At 34.7% G+C, this 16,229-nt stretch overlaps 1 protein-coding gene across 2 annotated transcripts in view; it reads left to right on the forward strand.

Annotated features, from left to right (window-relative positions):
- mi (cyclin E-interacting protein minus) overlaps window positions 1-16,229 on the forward strand; it is a 77,210-nt gene continuing 60,981 nt past the window's right edge. The window contains exon 1 of one of the 2 annotated variants that reach the window (XM_081756497.1): window positions 1-153. The gene's annotated coding sequence lies outside the window, so the exon portion shown is untranslated. Of the gene's footprint in view, window positions 154-234; window positions 475-16,229 lie in introns of those variants that run through there. The other variant, XM_081756505.1, reaches the window with a different exon arrangement.

The raw sequence follows: 16,229 nt of genomic DNA on the forward strand, positions 1-16,229 counted from the left end.
GGAGAAAAGACTGTCGAAAATCAGACCAGTAAAGAGAAAAAGAAATGGTGGATAGGATTTAAATTCTTGTTTGGTACAGTGTGTTTGAGTTATTTAAACATAGTTACTTTCTAGTGCCTAATCGCCCAACCAGTACCTGAAATGCACAAAAAGGTAATGTATGATGATTAATTTTTATTCTTGTGCAACAAAATTGGCATTTAAGTGGAAAATACTTCGAGCGTTATTTTGTTGTAACGAATCAAGTATCTGTCGCTTCATGAATGGGGAAACATGTTTCTGGAATCTACTTATGGCATAAGTTTTTAAAAGTTGAACAATTAGTCAAACAGATAGCAATTGGAAGAAATTCCATGGGTTTATAGAAAGAACTTGTGAATATTCTCCAAAACGAAATGTGTGTGTGTGCAACATATGTTAAATGTAAATTGTTATTATTATTGAAACTTACGAGTTGACAATATATTACGTAAGGTGTGTAAAATCAAAACAATAAGACTATCATGTAAATGTTAGATGGTTTTATCAGAGAAATTGATGCCATTTATATAAATTTGAAGTCATTGAAGCTATAATTTACTTGAATGACAATAATTCAATAGCAAATTTTTAGGTGTTGGATAAACATTACAGTTGACTAACGGTAAGATATTATACTTTGGGTTATATTCCACGTTACGCTTCCAATTCATAAAATTTCCCGTAATAAAGGCTTAAATGTTGCCTTATGTATTGTATGTAATAATTTTCGTTCAGATTAATGATAGTTGAGCAAGGACAACTAGCTACTAGCAGTTGAAATTTCGGTAACATTTATCCTCAAATTATTTCAGTAGGTGCCGAGTGCAGATTGAATTTGAAATAAGGGCAGACACTAACTACTACATGCAAATTTTAATTTCTATTTAAATGTGTTTTTATTTACCGCTATGTATTATTTTTTCGATGTGCCGCACATCAATTCCTTTATTGCAGTGATTCCCAATACTATTTACCTTGCGTCCCCCCTTCGTAAAACCCTGCATACTTCATACTCCCCCCTCATAACAAAATGTCAACCATGTAACGTCTACCAAGTTTGCTAAATAGTAAATGACAATTACAAGTGTGTGCTTTATTCGTAATTTCACAGGCAATTTCTGTCAGGAACTTGCACCTCCGTGCTCGCTCTTCACGCCTGCCACCCAAAGGAGGCGCCTGTCAAGTTGGAAAACTACTTTGTAGATATAGTTAGAGAAATTCCCACTAGTCTGTATGCCACAGAACAACTTAAAAGTCACAAACCAGCTTGTATTAATCATTACAAAATAGTTTAAATCTAGTCCTCCAAAGTAAAGTCGGGTTCATCTGCATGGACACGTTCATGAGCTGCCACGTTAGCAATGGTGAATATTCGCGAAATGAAGTTAGGGCAGGTTCATTTATCACATTTTTTATTTGCTATTCACAGTCTCGTTTCTCATACTTCTTATACTCCAGGAATTTTTCACCTTCGTAGCTTCTTTGCTTTTACCTCGGTACTTGTATTTTTGGTGGGACGTAAAGTAAACATCTTTACCTTTACGTACTGCGAAAGAACGCTGTAGGAACGTCAGCTACATATACCGGTTTACACAATCAATCATGTGCATTCACAGATGTAGACAGTAATTTGTCATACCTTCTGCACAGAATGCATTGCGTCCAGACGAACATATGTTATTGCTGCTAGATTTTACATTTGGCATAGTCCATATCAGGCAGGGGCATTAACTGATAGTCTCAGATGTTATGGGTCAGTCCATGTCAATTCATCCAGGTCATGAAACCCATAGTCTCAGAATAGCATGAAAATTTTTCTGTTTACTCTACTTACCATCCTTATTGATCACACCAAATTTTAATTTGATATTTTATAAATTTTTTAGGTTTTTAGTTAGGTAAAATATACGTTTTTGTTGTTGCCGAGGGTTAAAGAGATTACGACATTGATATACTAAAAAGATCATAACTTTGTTAATTCTCATCATATCACAATGATTTTTTCACTAAAATGATCACAAAAAGATACAGAATAAGGTAAAAATACATTCAGATACTTGTACTTGAATTGTTGTGGTAAATATTACCTCAAACCTGGATATTACGACTTTTTTAAAGAAAAAACATAAAATTTTAAAATACAATAAAAACTTAAAGGCACTACATAAACCAAAGTATTTTTCATGTATTTATAAGCCTAAAGGCATGAGCTAATGTGTTCTGAAAGAAAAACTGTGGGTTTTTAACTGCAAATATTTTTTAACCATTTATCTTTAGAGTACGGCCAGGTATTTCAAGAAAATCGTAGTCCTTCACGTTGGCAGCCCTAGTGTTGTTCCTAATTGTCACAGGGACATGAACCATATCTCGTTGCAAAGCTTATGGAACACAGATTCCAACAAGGTAACTTTTGTGCCCCCTTATTCCCTACCCACAGAAGAAGAAGAAGAAGATGTTTTTTTTTTAATATTTTGTTGGACTCTGGCAACACTGTTCATTGTCATACGCAGGAAAAAAATTCTTACACACCAGACATTGGGTGGAATCATATAAAAATTAAAGGGCCTAGGTACAATAGCTTGCGAGATAAAAATTCGAAACCTATGGTCAACCTGTATATATTTTACGAAGTAACTGTGGTCTACCCTCAGGTTGGCAGCCCTGGCGACTTTCGTAATTGTCACAGAGACGCGAATGATACATCGTTACAAAGCTTATGGAACACAGGTTCCAACGAGGTAACTTTTGTGCCCTCCGGTTCCCAATTCACTAAAGAAGAAGAAAATAGCTATTCACTATGAATTTAATGAATTACACATATTCATCACATACAACAGATTGAATATAATCAGTGAACGAAAAAAGAATTTACCAAATCTTATCAGGTTGACTGACATGAGCATCATATGTGGTGCTCACCTTATTTTTGTGGGGCCATGAGCACCATATATGATGCTCATTGTCACAAATTACTGTGAGACCATGAGCATGACATATGGTGCTCTTCTCCCATTGGTACATTTTCGGGAGAAGCAAAATATCATGACAAAAATGTGACATGACTATCCATAATTCAGCCAAAGGTAAAAAAAAAAAAATTGTGGCCTCCTGAGACCAGTACCCTAAATTAACCTTCGGAGTCAACCTGTTAAAGTCCTGAAGTGGTTCATTTACTATTTACACCATAGAGGTCCTGAAGTGGAATTACAGAAAATGTTTAAATAAAACACTAAGAACATTTTATTTCTTGGTTTGCATTAGTTTCAACATCTTGTTGCACTGAAGATTGATTAAACCAATTTCCTTTTCGGAAAAATAATACATTCTTCCGGATGCTTTTGTGACTGGGGGGGTTACACATGAAATTATGTTACTCGTAGGAATCCAGTAAACATAATCTTTTGGGGTCCAGTGAAAAGATAGAGCAGGCCCATGGGGATGCATAAATTCGTCACCTTCATCTTCATGTTTTGACAAAACTAATCCAAAATACCACCGATCATCATAAAGGCATGCAGTGTAATTGTGCACACCCACATCAGGCATTTTAACCGAATGATTTTCTCCAGAAAAGTTTAATATTGTGCAAAAGTTGTCATCTAAACTTACTCGTTTTGTTGCAATGGAGTCTTCAGATTTGGACTCAAGGTGATAAAAACTACGTGTTCCAGGTACTGTCCTGGCTTGAGTGAAACACCCTTCTAAGTTTTTTCGTGCCTCTATCAATGTTTCTTTTCTAATCATTGTGAACTTTATATTTTCTATATTTTCCTTGAAAAAAAAAAAAAAAAAAAAAAAAAAAAAAAAAAAAAAAAATATCGGAATTATCAATAGCATTACCAGGACTACGTTGGAGACTTGCTTTTGTCACGGTGCGCTTGACAGTGCCACCTATACCGTCACAAGGAAACTTCCCATGGCTGGTGGCAAAAAACACCATGTAGCTTTTAATCCAAAATCTTTTTCATGAGGGCACAGATTGAGCAAGTTCTTACAGTTTTTATACTGTGCGGCACATCCGTCACTAAAATAAGTCACTCTTTTTACTTCTGGAAAACTTTTTTTCAAGTATTTAATAACAACCTTTTGAGTAAAAATAATAAAATTATATTTCGGTTATTTGATTTTAAAGTTTACTCTAAAAGCTTATGCGCAGTTGTATTAGTTCTAGAACATTGATAAATTTACTGCATCTTAGATAATTTAACATCTTCAGCTTGATTAAAATGTCATAATTTCATTACACCTTACATGTAAATCATTCAATGAGTTTTTCAGAAAGTAAAATGTGCACTATTTTAACCCTTAGAAGATGCCTGGCTCATCCCTTTCTCTTAGCGCCAGTACTTCAAACCTCTGTTGCTCGGCTCCTAATGAACTTAGACTGTGCCTCCCCATGCCGAATCCGTAGGAGAAAGTGATTTTTCTTTTATGACAAAAAACAGTGTTGCCAAAGTCCCACAAAAGTCAAAGATGATTTTCATCTTCGTTTGTGGGTTGGGAACCGGAGGGCACAAAAGTTACTTCGTTGGAACCTGTGTTCCGTAAGCTTTGCAACGAGGTATCATTCGCGTCTCTGTGACAATTGGGGAAGTCGCCAGGGCTGCCAACCTGAGGGTAGACCATAGGGATGGCCAAAAATATCCGGATTCCGGAAATTTTGTTTTCCGGAATCGGAAAATTTATCTTCCGGAATTCAGAAAAAAATCGGAAAAATTCCGGAATTCAGAAAAAATCCGGAATTTAGAAAAATCGGAATTTTTCCGATTTTACTTTCCGGATTCCAGAAAGTAAAAATTCTGGAATTGGCCATCCCTAGCTAGTAGCTGTTAAAAGAGAAACACAATAATGAATATATATACTGTATTAGTTTCTTGTAGTTGGATATGTCTTTATCACTTACGTAGACAATTGCTACTGCAGTTATTTAGTGCTTTATGAGAAAGGTTTTATTTTCACACACAAAAAAGTCGCCGGTATGTCTCAAACATTATCGTGTTCCCACCTGCAGCTGCTCCAAAGCACTGCAAACTACTTTTTAACCAGGCGAAAGGCAGTGAAGGAAAAGAAATCTCAACAAATATTCTAATAACATTCGCTTATTGTCAACATACCTACAGTGAGCGCAGAAAGTGTTCGTACACCGTGCATACTTTATATTGAAAACAGCTAGCATGAGAACGGGAGGTGGAATATATATATATATATATAACCAGAATTAAGACTACACATTCATACATTTTATTTCTATATACAAGAGAAAGGCCAAACAAACACAATCACTGTTTTGTTCAGAAGAAAAGAGAGAATTCCTTTTTTGTAAACGCAAAAAGTCACCATACACTTATGCTTGAATTAATGCTTATAAAGTATATTACGTTATTTAATATTTTGTGGGATTACCCTGTGCGTTAATGATTGTCTGTAGTCTTCGTGGCATTGATTTCACCTGTAGTAGTTCGTAGTTCTGTAACTTCGGGACTGATTATGACCCATTCTTTTTGAAAACTCTTCTCAGCCCTTCTTTAGTAGAGAAGCAGTGCCTTCTGATTCTTGTCTCCAGAACAGACCATAGATATTCTATGGGGTTCATGTCTGGGGATTGGAGAGGTGTGCGAAGCTGTTTCAAGGTATTATAGAGTAGCCACAATCGAATATTTTCCGCTGTATGTTTGGAATCGTTGTCTTGCTGAACAATAAATTGTTTTCAAGAACCATCTTCTACGCACTAGTATTGAGATTTTCCTTTAATATGTTAATATACACTTTGTGGATCATCACTCCATCGATAAGGTGGAGACGACCCACTCCTGAGGCACTCATACAACCCTAGACGAGCACGGACCCTCCTCCGTGTCTTACTTTAGGGACGAGATTTTGAGGATTCATCTCTGTATTCACCTTGCACCATACCATACGCCTCCCATTGGACTCGATAAAATTAAATTTACTTTCGTCCGAAAATATGACCCTATTCCAGAAAGAAGCCTGATCCCTTATCTTTATACTCTTTTTCAAACTTTAGTCTCTTTATACGATTTGTCTTGTTCACCCAGAACATTTTCCTGGCTATCCGACCATGATACCCTGCAAATATTCCGCACTGTACTGGCTGATACTTTAACACCGCGTGTTTCCAGATCCGTTGCCAATTGCACAGCACTACTTTTTGGAACCTTTTTTCTTTCCCTAATAATGTAACGTTTATCTTAATCACTCAACACTCTTGGTCTTCCAGTTTTTGTTTTGTTTCGCACAGTGATAGAAACATTATACATCGCAATTATTGTTTGTACTGTTGAACGAGGCCTGTCTGCAAGGTTTGCTATCTTTCTCAAAGACTTACCCTTCTTATGCAATTTAATAATTACTTTTCTTGTCTCCTCATTTGTTTCTGTTCGGTTGCTTCCCATTTTGACAGCCCACCGTGCAGGTTTTTCACTCCTATTCACAACGAAACTCATTCTGTTACTTGTCATGCTATACAGAGGTGTATACTCAGGTGAATACTAGTGAACCCCAGTTGTGGTATCTTTGTTTCGTATTCGTACGTCAGGTGTACGATCACTTTGTGCGTCTACTCCATGGGCGGCGATTAGGGGGGGCAAAGGGGGGCAGTTGCCCCCCCACTTTTTTCAAGTAACTCATTAATGTATATAGTTTCATTTAGAAATATAAAGTTTTTGTATGTATTGCTGGTTCATAGAAAAAATGGTGCCATATATTTGCCGTTTGTGAGTAGGTATTGGTTGTCTTCCCGTGGAGTAAAGAAAACTACAAGAATTGCGTTTTAATTGCCACAGAAAAAAACCAAAATTAACCTATTGGAGCACAATAATTTCAGCATACTTTCACTTCTTACAAGGGCTCGATGTATCAGTCAGCCGCTTTGAACCAATTCAGGGAGCATTTCGCCAAAAAAAAAAAAAAGTTTCACAAATTATTTTTTAATTGCACAAAAATTGACAGTTCTTAAAATGTCTTTTCTTTCTAAAGTAAGGGTGGAAAAGCGTAATAAGAAACAACTTCTACTTTTTCATTGTTCTGTAGTGTAATGTATGAATGAAGTGGTGTGTTAGAGATGTACGAGTGTATATACAATTAAATTTAGTGAATTCAACAGAATTCTAGGTTTTAGTGTTATTTTGTATAACTGGAGTACGGAGTGATTCTAAGTAGTATTGTGTTTTGATGTGCTCCAAGAAAATTAAAACTGGTCCTAATGGCAAGGAACATGTTTCGGGAAGTTGCAAAAGCAAATATTTCTTTAAATGTAGCAATTTTATTATGCTTATAGTATATACTGTCTTTCATTTTCTAAGAGTAATATACATTTAATAGCATGTTTGTAATTAAAAATTAAGTTGTTCATTAATCCCTGTTTCAATATGACTTTTGCAAAACAAACATCATTATTAGAGGCACGAGTTTTTCGCATTGCGCGACAACATGAAATGCGTCAGAATTAAATAATTTTCAGTTTCTTAACGTTTTGTGATGTTCTATGTATATTTTCATTGTTTTCTGTTGCGCGATAAAACGCGAAATTGGCAGTTTTGTGCGAAATTTCTAACAATTCGCGATATAATGCGAAATTTTAAACGTACGTTTTCATTAATTTGGAAACGCCAGTTTTCCGCTGTCGGAACGGTAGAACGTGGCATGAACGGTGCATGTTGGGTAATTCGGACAGAGAATATATTGCAGGGCCTCTTTGGTGGAAAAACTAAAGCACACTTACGTTTGTTACGAAGTGGAAAGAGGCTAGTGTTGAATGTGACTTTTTAAAAATGTGCATAAAGATCATCCTTGAAGCTTTCTTCGCAAAGAGAAGACTCCAAAACTATAGAAGTATATAATGCTTTGGGAAGCTATTTGATCCTTCTGTAATTGCATGTGGCAGTGAACCAGACATTCTTACGTTAGGAAGTTTTTTTAAAGCTTGGCCTTCATTTAAAAATATGAAAGCATCTGATTATGAACTACCGCATTTGGAGTTTTACAAAGCACTCTATGAACTCTTGACAAGTGATTTGTCTGGAAAGTACAGTGTATCCAAGAGAAAGAAATATCTTGAATGGACAAAAGTTCTGAAGTGATGATTGTTTGAAATTTGTTGTAAACGCACTTACATATGTGTGGCTTCCGACAAGCAATGCCAATTGTGAGAGTTTTCTTTCCCCAAGTATTGACTGGTGATAAGTGGCAAACGTATAACAATGAAGGAAAATGTGGAAATGTGTAACATGCTTATGTTTAATTCTTAAATGTAACTTGTCCCTATGTGTTTCATAAGACAGCAAAACTTTCCTATTCATAGTAAGTTTAGTTACTGATTTTCTTTTATTTGATTTTTAAAAAATATAATTTTCTATAAGTGAAATTTACAATGTCAAGTGCAATAGTCAGTGTATTTTGTTTTTAGGTTATGAATGGTTTATTTCTGTGGTGATCTATGAATAGAAGGAACAATTATAAAAATGTCGGGGAATATCTTTTTCACAAGAGCTAAAAAATGCAGAAGTTATTTGGAAAATGCAACAAAACGCGAAATATGAAAAACGAAACGCGAAATTTTCAAATTCTTAGTGCGAAAAACTCGTGCCCCTAATCATTATTTATTACTATGATTAATATTATCCTTTCTATTTATTTGTTTTGCAAATTTGTTATTCAATAATCTGATCACACAATTTTCCAGACATAATTTTAAGGTGTTCATGAGCAAGGAATCAAATCTCCTCTTACACTTTCGTTGTTTAAGAGTACAAAGGGCTACTACCTACTGGCGTTGCTCTTGTCAAGTTACTTAATAAAATATGAAATATTATATATGGTATTTTAACTGAAAAAGATAGTATCCTTTTAGTTATACAACCTTTCGTCAAATAAAATATTAGAAACAAGCAGGAAAACAAACATTTATATGCAAATATTCAGATCATGTCTTGCCCTCCCACTTTTAACGTCCAACCGCCGCCACTGGTCTACTCTATACACTTTCTACGGAATTTATTTACTTTCTGACCATTAAACTTGTCTTTGTGGTTCTTTATTGATATATTCATAAAGCTTAGTTTTCATTATTCATATTGTGTGTGTTATTACACTTCTTAAATTTTCTGTTTCTTTTTCGCAGGCATTCTCGTTTCAATAGCATAGGTGTACGAACACTTTCTGCGCTCACTGTATGTACAGTAAATACAAATTTATAATTTTTGACTTTACGAAGTATACAACGTAATTGTTCAATAATTAACATAAGCAGGCATTCATTAATTTATATTAATATAATAATTAATAAAACTAATAAGCGGGTGATTGATGACTCAGTGGTAGAGTTTTCATCTATGGCATTCTAACCCAGGACATGTGGGTTTTCGAAGGCTAATTTTGTGTTCGAAAATATTCCCGGTGGTAGGCAGTAGTAGGCCCCCCCGTATGTCCAGCCGAGTCAGCAAAAATTTTTGTGACGTCATAGGTCAAAGGTCAATGACCTTGGCCCGGGGTCAATGACCTAGGGGTACATAGGACCACCCCCTCTAAATTTTGGCAGGGGTACCTTGGCCCACCCCCTAAATTTTGGCAGGGGTACATAGGACCACCCCCCTTAAATTTTGGAAATTGCCAAATCTAAAAATTTGGTATGGTAGCCTAGGACCATAGTATGTACCTCTATTAGTATTGGGTGTCTATGTCGTTCCCTTTCATGGGTAAAAAATTGCCAAAAATTCAAATTTCGGGGGTTTTTGACCTAATTTATCCTCTTGGATGAGGTGTTATTACCCTATATGGTTATATGGGTGTATACAGGGGTCCATTCCCTTTCATAAGACATGGGTATATTAATGTACCCCTTGAAAAATTTGGGAGGGGTACCTTGGCCCACCCCTTAAATTTTGGAAATTGTCCAATTTAAACATTTGGTATTATAGTATAGGACCCTAATATGTATTATGATAAATTTGGATGGTCCACCTCGTTCCCTTTTAGGGGTACCAAATTGCCAAAATATAAACGTAAGCAATACGTAGTACCACGTGTTTGGTTTTGACCTAATTTATCCCCTTGGATGAGGTGTTATTATCCTATATAGTTATATGGTCATGTATAGGGGTCCATTACCTATCATAAGACATGGGTATATTAATGCACCCCTTGAAAAATTTGGGAGGGGTACCTTGGCCCACCCCTTCAATTTTGGAAATTGCCAAATCTAAAAATTTGGTGTGGTAGCCTAGGACCATAGTATGTACCTCTATCAGTATTGGGTGTCTATGTCGTTCCCTTTCATGGGTAAAAAATTGCCAAAAATTTAAATTTCGGGGTTTTTTGACCTAATTTATCCCCTTTGATGAGGTATTATTACCCTATATAGTTATATGGACGTATACAGGGGTCCATTACTTTTCATAACATATGGGTATATTAATGCACCCCTTGAAAAATTTGGGAGGGGTACCTTGGCCCACCCCTTAAATTTTGGAAATTGACCAATTTAAACATTGGGTATTATAGTACAGGACCCTAATATGTATCATGATAAATTTGGGCGGTCCACCTCGTTTCCTTCCAGGGGCACAAAATTGCCAAAATATAAACGTAAGCAATACGTTATACCACGTGTTTGGTCTTTTGGCCCAATTTATCCTCTTGGATGAGGTTCTATTACCTTATATGGTTATATGGTTATGTATAGGGGTCCATTACCTATCATAAGACATAGGTACATTTGTGCACTCCTTTAAAAATTTGGGAGGGGTACTTTGGCCCACCCCTTAAATTTTGGAAATTGCTCATTTTATATATTTGGTATTATAGTACTGGACCCTAACATGTATTATGATAAATTTGGGTAGTTCACCTTGTTCCCTTTTAGTACAGGACCTCATTATGTATCATGATAAATTTGGATGGTCCATCTCGTTCCCTTTCATGGGTACGAAATTGCCAAATTTAGGTACAACCACGTGTTTGTTTTTTGATTTAATTTATTCCCTTGGATGAGGTCCTATTACCTTATATGGTTATATGGCCATGTATAGGGGTCCATTTCCTATCATAAGACATAGGTACATTTTTGCACGCCTTTAAATTTTTGGGAGAGGTACCTTCGCCCACCCCTTTAATTTTGGAAATTGTTCAATTTAAACACTTGGTATTACAGTATAGGACCCTAATATGGATCACTATAAATTTGGGTGGTCCACATCGTTCCCTTTTTAGGGGTACAAAATTGCCAAATTTTAGTACAACCACGTGTTTGGTCTTTTGGCCCAATGTATCCTCTTGGATGATGTCCTATTACCTTATATGGTTATATTGTAATGTATAGGTGTTCATTTCCTATCATAAGACATAGGTACATTGGTGCATCCCTTTCAATTTTAGGAGAGGTACGTACCTTGGCCCGTCCCTTAAATTTTGGAATTTTTTTGATTTAAGCATTCGGTATTATAGTACAGGACCTTAATATGTATCATGATAAATTTGGATGGTCCACATCGTCCACTTTCATGGGTACGAAATTGCCAAAATATAAACGTAAGCAATACGTTGTACCACGTGTTTGACATTTTGACCCAATTTATCTCTTGGATGAGGTCCTATTACCTTATATGTTTATATGGTTATGTATAGGGGTCTATTCCCTATCATAAGACATAGGTACATTTGTGCACCCCTTTAAAATTTGTTAGGGGTACCTTGGCCCATCCCTTAAATTTTAGAAATTGCTCATTTTTATATATATTTGGTATTATAGTACTGGACCCTAACATGTATTATGATAAATTTGGGTGGTTTACCTCGTTTCTCTTTCATGGGTACATGTTATATGGGTATGTACAGAGGTTTATTACCTTTATATGTTTATGTTCCCTTTTAAATTTGGGGACTTATCAAATAACAAAATTCGGTAAACCTTTTTCTAGGACCCAATGTATCCTCTTGGATGAGGTCCTATTACCTTATATGGTTATATTGTAATGTATAGGTAGATGTTGGTGTTCCTCTTATGGCCAAATATTCAAAATTTAAAGGTTATTGACCGGCTTTATTATTGAATAAGTACAGGATTTATTACTTTTTCATAACACACAGGTGTATTTGTGTACCAATCTTAAATTTTGGGAGGGGTACATTTCTTATTGTCATATCAATAATTGGTAATGGTTCTTAAAATTGGATAGTATCTCATTCATTGGGTAAATCATTGTGATCACGTGATCAGGACATTGGAACATTGAAACTTTGTAGGATAATTTGAGAATTGCGTCATTGGTTTTGATTATTCCCGCCAAATATAAACGTAAGCAAGACGTTGTACCACGTGATTGTCCTTGATGAGGTAGTGTACAGGGATTCATTTCCTTTGTTGTGGTACTTCTTAAGTTTGAGTACACACACACTTCTAGAAAACAGTTGGTTCTACTCAGGTAAACAATTGACGGACATTATTGACATTATTGAACATATAATGATATGATTAACTCTAAGACTTAGGTATATCAAGAGAAGTATTCTTTAAATTTGGGAATGGTGATAAACAGAATTTTAACATAAGGTGCGAAATTTGAAACAATACATTGAACTTTAGTCACAGCTCATAGTCTAAGATCTTTGGTGGTGATTGATTTGAAATCTGATAGCTAACCTTATTGAATTTTATGACTCATAGACGAAAGGCAATACATGCTACAACACTGGCAAAGTTATTATTAATGCAATTTGATTGGTTGATCACTATCTGTCGTGCAATCTGATTGGCTGATCACTATCTTTCGTGCAATCTGATTGGTTGATGATTTTCAAATCTTTGCTGTATTCAGTTTTAAGTTTTGTTTAACATTTAAAAATCTTGGTTTCGTTCAACATTTTGCACTCACTGATAAATATGATCAAAACCGTTTATTTGTTAATCGAATAGTTAAAAACCGGATAAAGTTTGACGGTTAACCGTGAAACGTAAAATTTTTTTGCTTGAAATTTTTTGTTTGAAAATTTTTTCGTTTCAAAATTTTGTTTGAGATTTTTTCGTTTGAAATTTTTGTTTGAAATTTTTTTCGTTTGAAAATTTTTGTTCGAAAATTTTGTTTAAAATTTTTTGTTTAAAATTTTTCGTTTCCAAATTTTTTGTTTGAAATTTTTTGTTTCAAAATTTTGTTTGAAATTTTTTTCGTTTCAAAATTTTGTTTGAAAATTTTTGTTCTCGAAATTTTTGTTTTCAAAGTTTGAGTTGACATTTTTAAAAGTTTGTGCACTTATTAGTAAAGAATCGGAACTGTTTAGAACAAAAACCTAGACCTTAAAAGACTTCAACTGGAATTAAAATTATATGCTAAAGACAAACTAGTGCAAGAAGTTCAAAATACATTGTATCGACAATATCCAGAACCACTATCTGGTATGGATGTATGTGGAGTGTAATAAAATGATCCATTTCAATGAATTGTGTTTTTTCATTTCAAGTACAAACCCAGGTTCTGACGTGTACTATTGCACCACAATGTTGTCAAAGGTTTTTGCTCTAAACAGTTCCGGTTCTTTACTAATAAGTGCACAAACTTTTAAAAATGTCAACTCAAACTTTGAAAACAAAAATTTCGAGAACAAAAATTTTCAAACAAAATTTTGAAACGAAAAAAATTTCAAACAAAATTTTGAAACAAAAAATTTCAAACAAAAAATTTGGAAACGAAAAATTTTAAACAAAAAATTTTAAACAAAATTTTCGAACAAAAATTTTCAAACGAAAAAAATTTCAAACAAAAATTTCAAACGAAAAAATCTCAAACAAAATTTTGAAACGAAAAAATTTTCAAACAAAAAATTTCAAGCAAAAAAATTTTACGTTTCACGGTTAACCGTCAAACTTTATCCGGTTTTTAACTATTCGATTAACAAATAAACGGTTTTGATCATATTTATCAGTGAGTGCAAAATGTTGAACGAAACCAAGATTTTTAAATGTTAAACAAAACTTAAAACTGAATACAGCAAAGATTTGAAAATCATCAACCAATCAGATTGCACGAAAGATAGTGATCAGCCAATCAGATTGCACGACAGATAGTGATCAACCAATCAAATTGCATTAATAATAACTTTGCCAGTGTTGTAGCATGTATTGCCTTTCGTCTATGAGTCATAAAATTCAATAAGGTTAGCTATCAGATTTCAAATCAATCACCACCAAAGATCTTAGACTATGAGCTGTGACTAAAGTTCAATGTATTGTTTCAAATTTCGCACCTTATGTTAAAATTCTGTTTATCACCATTCCCAAATTTAAAGAATACTTCTCTTGATATACCTAAGTCTTAGAGTTAATCATATCATTATATGTTCAATAATGTCAATAATGTCCGTCAATTGTTTACCTGAGTAGAACCAACTGTTTTCTAGAAGTGTGTGTGTACTCAAACTTAAGAAGTACCACAACAAAGGAAATGAATCCCTGTACACTACCTCATCAAGGACAATCACGTGGTACAACGTCTTGCTTACGTTTATATTTGGCGGGAATAATCAAAACCAATGACGCAATTCTCAAATTATCCTACAAAGTTTCAATGTTCCAATGTCCTGATCACGTGATCACAATGATTTACCCAATGAATGAGATACTATCCAATTTTAAGAACCATTACCAATTATTGATATGACAATAAGAAATGTACCCCTCCCAAAATTTAAGATTGGTACACAAATACACCTGTGTGTTATGAAAAAGTAATAAATCCTGTACTTATTCAATAATAAAGCCTGTCAATAACCTTTAAATTTTGAATATTTGGCCATAAGAGGAACACCAACATCTACCTATACATTACAATATAACCATATAAGGTAATAGGACCTCATCCAAGAGGATACATTGGGTCCTAGAAAAAGGTTTACCGAATTTTGTTATTTGATAAGTCCCCAAATTTAAAAGGGAACATAAACATATAAAGGTAATAAACCTCTGTACATACCCATATAACATGTACCCATGAAAGAGAAACGAGGTAAACCACCCAAATTTATCATAATACATGTTAGGGTCCAGTACTATAATACCAAATATATATAAAAATGAGCAATTTCTAAAATTTAAGGGATGGGCCAAGGTACCCCTAACAAATTTTAAAGGGGTGCACAAATGTACCTATGTCTTATGATAGGGAATAGACCCCTATACATAACCATATAAACATATAAGGTAATAGGACCTCATCCAAGAGATAAATTGGGTCAAAATGTCAAACACGTGGTACAACGTATTGCTTACGTTTATATTTTGGCAATTTCGTACCCATGAAAGTGGACGATGTGGACCATCCAAATTTATCATGATACATATTAAGGTCCTGTACTATAATACCGAATGCTTAAATCAAAAAAATTCCAAAATTTAAGGGACGGGCCAAGGTACGTACCTCTCCTAAAATTGAAAGGGATGCACCAATGTACCTATGTCTTATGATAGGAAATGAACACCTATACATTACAATATAACCATATAAGGTAATAGGACATCATCCAAGAGGATACATTGGGCCAAAAGACCAAACACGTGGTTGTACTAAAATTTGGCAATTTTGTACCCCTAAAAAGGGAACGATGTGGACCACCCAAATTTATAGTGATCCATATTAGGGTCCTATACTGTAATACCAAGTGTTTAAATTGAACAATTTCCAAAATTAAAGGGGTGGGCGAAGGTACCTCTCCCAAAAATTTAAAGGCGTGCAAAAATGTACCTATGTCTTATGATAGGAAATGGACCCCTATACATGGCCATATAACCATATAAGGTAATAGGACCTCATCCAAGGGAATAAATTAAATCAAAAAACAAACACGTGGTTGTACCTAAATTTGGCAATTTCGTACCCATGAAAGGGAACGAGATGGACCATCCAAATTTATCATGATACATAATGAGGTCCTGTACTAAAAGGGAACAAGGTGAACTACCCAAATTTATCATAATACATGTTAGGGTCCAGTACTATAATACCAAATATATAAAATGAGCAATTTCCAAAATTTAAGGGGTGGGCCAAAGTACCCCTCCCAAATTTTTAAAGGAGTGCACAAATGTACCTATGTCTTATGATAGGTAATGGACCCCTATACATAACCATATAACCATATAAGGTAATAGAACCTCATCCAAGAGGATAAATTGGGCCAAAAGACCAAACACGTGGTATAACGTA

Source organism: Thermobia domestica, chromosome 1 (assembly GCF_964235325.1).
Source record: "Thermobia domestica chromosome 1, izTheDome1.hap1.1, whole genome shotgun sequence".
Taxonomy (NCBI): domain Eukaryota; kingdom Metazoa; phylum Arthropoda; class Insecta; order Zygentoma; family Lepismatidae; genus Thermobia; species Thermobia domestica.